The sequence below is a fragment of the Gekko japonicus genome, unplaced genomic scaffold (genome assembly GCF_001447785.1).
Source record: "Gekko japonicus isolate JY-2015 unplaced genomic scaffold, Gekko_japonicus_V1.1 scaffold5605, whole genome shotgun sequence".
NCBI lineage: Eukaryota > Metazoa > Chordata > Lepidosauria > Squamata > Gekkonidae > Gekko > Gekko japonicus.
This window is the reverse complement of record NW_015173860.1, coordinates 34,545-38,075: the sequence shown is the minus strand read 5'-3', so window position 1 is coordinate 38,075 and position 3,531 is coordinate 34,545. Positions and strand designations below refer to the sequence as shown.

General features: G+C 47.5%; 1 pseudogene; it reads left to right on the top strand.

Annotated features, from left to right (window-relative positions):
* The first annotated feature begins 1,021 nt into the window (after positions 1–1,021).
* LOC107120848 lies at positions 1,022–1,992 on the top strand (annotated as a pseudogene).
* Positions 1,993–3,531: the final 1,539 nt, after the last annotated feature.

Genomic DNA, 3,531 nt, shown 5'->3' with positions numbered 1-3,531 from the left:
ACCCACTCCTAACTACCACAAGGAGCAGCACCTGCTTGTTTAACACCTGGCTGCAACAGTTGGCTTGTGAGAGATGCTAAAAACAACAAAAAAGGTGTTTCCCCCCCTTATATTCAATGTAAGAAAAAGAGCAGGGATGTTCTAGGCCCATTGTGGGGACAGGAAAGTGGAATTGTGACAGGTGAGGAAGAGAGGGCAGAACGGCTCAATCCCTGCTATTCCTCAGTGCTCGACATGGCAGAAACAGAACAAATGGCGAGGGAAGGGAGTTGCAGCCTGGGATCAGCATCGAGGTAGTACATCAGCACCTAGTTTCTTTACATGAAACCATGTCCTCGGGACCAGATGAGCTGCATCCAAGGGTACTAAAAGAACTCATGGATGTCATTTCTGAGCCTCTGTCCATTATTGCTGAGAATTCTTGGAGAACAGGTGAGGTGCCCGATGACTGGGATAACACTCCCAAGTCCCCCAGCCTTGGTCTCCAGGCCCCCGGTCATCCCGTTCCCCCTTGATGGACCCCTGGGAATGTGTGAGGGTTCGGAGGACGCACCCAGCTCTCCATGGAATGCGTCCCAAGGAAGATCCCCCTCCCCGGCCTCCTTCACCCTGATGCGCAAGGGGCAATTCCGGGCGACAGGGCCCTGAGAGTCTGAGCTGGCTGCACGTCCCGCAGGGTTCACAGGCCGCTCTTGGCCGTCTCGCAGGAGGCACCGCCTGTGCACAACAGACCTTGAGAAGGGGTGGTGGGGAATCGATGGGGAACTGGCCGGCATTCGCTTCTCTACTGCCTGGCAGTGGAGCCCGGCTTTGTTTGTCTCTGCCTTCTTGCCTCTGGAGGAAGAGGGGCGTATTGGCCCTCGCTGCCTTCCCCTGCATGTAAAAGACGGAGCCAGACGTCAAGCAGAAAGTGGGAGCACGGAGGGGAGTGTGCAGGCTGAACCGGGAGTACCCAGAGAAGGATTCAGGGGAGAGCCATTCCAATCCAGCCCCACTATTGCTGTCCACGACCGGCCCGAGCATGGAAGCCATCACCAAATACGATTTCAAAGCCACCGCAGACGATGAGCTCAGCTTCAAACGGGGGGGATATCCTTAAGGTTTTGAATGAAGAATGCGATCAAAATTGGTGCAAGGCAGAACTCAATGGCAAAGATGGATTCATTCCCCAAAACTATATTGAAATGAAACCACACCCGTGTTCTGTTGGGAAGATTCCCCGAGCAAAGGCAGAGGAGATGTTGGGCAAACAGAGACATGATGGTGCCTTCCTCATCCGGGAGAGTGAGAGCGCTCCTGGGGACTTCTCCCTCTCTGTCAAATTTGGAAATGACGTGAGAGTAAGGTAGATGTAGATGACAGAGATGCCTAGTGAAAGCCCGTCAAATTTGAGTTTACGTGAGTCTGCAATATGCCATATAATGTCTGCTCCCTGTGGAGATGTTAATGGATGAAACTGGTACATTTTGAATATTTCATTTATGCACATATTATTAGAAACTAAATAAGCTTTTGCTGTCTCATTTCCAGACACTGAATAAAGATTTATTTAATGTTTGAACATGTCATCTTGAGCCTAGTATGGAAAAAATGTGGGATATCAACAGCATAAATATCACCCATCTTTTGTTTTCTTTACAGCAACCCACGTACGTTCAGGCTCTTTTTGATTTTGACCCCCCAAGAGGAAGGTGAGCTGGGCTTCCGCCGTGGAGACTTTATCCAGGTCCTTGACAATTCTGACCCCAACTGGTGGAAGGGAGCCTGCCATGGACAAACAGGCATGTTTCCGCGCAACTACGTGACCCCGGTGAACCAGAACATCTAGAGCAGCTTATTAAAGATTATTTAAGGAACACGAGAAACAATAAAGTACCTATTCAGAGTCTAACTGCAGCCAGTGATCTCCAGTCATCAGGCCATAAAAATCTGACTCACCCCTCTGCACGAGGGGGGGACACTTTTTTTTACTCAGTATGGAACTTTGTGGGGGAGGGGGCAAGAGAAGGGTCCAATGTATGCGCCAAAACTTACCTTTTAAATTAAACAGATATTAACAGGCTTCTTCGTTGTTCCTGGATGGCCCCTTTTGTGCACTCTTCCTTTCTCCTCCAACACTGAGACATCAGTTGATCAGTGCATGAAGTTTTAATGCTATATGAAGTCTGTTCTGTGCCGTTCAAGGGAGAGGAGGAACTCTGCTGGTGTTTGCTGTTTCCGTAAACAGTCTTCATGAAGGGACTAAGAGGGGAACCAAACCCACAACCCAGCTTTTTAATGATAAAGCACTCTCACACACACATCCCATTCTGCTTTCGCCTTTGATCGCCAATGATTTGCCTGGGAAAGATAGGTCCTACTACATTTTTTCTCCATCTGGAATTGCAGCAACCCTTGGGCAGAGGGAAGATGATGGGCTTTCTTCTCCCCGTGGGCTGCAAGGATGTTCAAAAAAGTTCTAAACTGCAGCCAGATCATGCTGGTTTTTTTCATGTGTGTGGTTGAGCACATTCTTGAATTATTTTTTTTCCATTAATTAGTGCCTTTTCCTTAGGTTAAAAGGACAGTCCAGAGCTTTTCATATCTCCTCTCCCTCCACCCCCTGCTTTTGTGTAAATATTTTAGGAGTTTAATGGCTAGGAGGGTAGTTCTATTAAATACAAAGACCTCCATAGACCAGATTGAACTTTTAAAGCTTGTATAAGCATCTGATATTCTTCGTTGCCGGGTGGGAAAATGCATTAAATGTTCTCCAAAAGATGGAGTTAGGAGGACCTGTAGCCAGGAACCTTATGCAAGAGAAGCAAGAAGATCACAACATTATGATTAGGCTATATTATATGAAGCTACATTAGGATGGAGAGTGAATATTCTAGAATGACCTGTGAAATACGTGTTTTCTCCAAATACTGCAGGGAAGCCTCAGGAAATTGTGCTTAATCACATCTAGTGAATGTTTAAACATGATGCTCAGTGATTTGTTGTTCGGTTCCCTTTTACAGCTGGCTGGGGCACAAATGTTCCTCGAAAAGAAAGTTGTTATCCCTGTACTCCCGCAATTCCCTGCCTCCTCGTGTCAGTGTTATCGTAGGTGGAGGAGTCACTGTTGTGCTCCCAATTCACAGCAGGCTGTGTAGGGACTGTATTTCAGGCCTGTACCCCCACCCCCCACAACAACACTCACTGATGCTATCTATGGCTTCATCAGTGCTTTGAAGTAAGATGGGAGCTTGCAGAGCTCTTTGTGCCAATAATCATCTTATTTCCTGTTGCTGTGCCACACAGCTGAAACTCTCATCCCAATGACACTGAACCCCAAAGTCTCCACGGAGATTTCCTGTTCCGCCCAAACGGAGACATTCCTGTGTTGGTGGGTGCCTTTTTTATACGAAGTATTACAAATGTGTTATTCCAGAGATGGACTCTGCCTTACACTTGGTTTCTCCAGCAGATGAAAGAGAGCTATCCCGTAGCGTGTTAATTCTCCCCCTTTCCTTGCTGTCTTTTTCTCTCCCCCACTTCTTTCTTTCT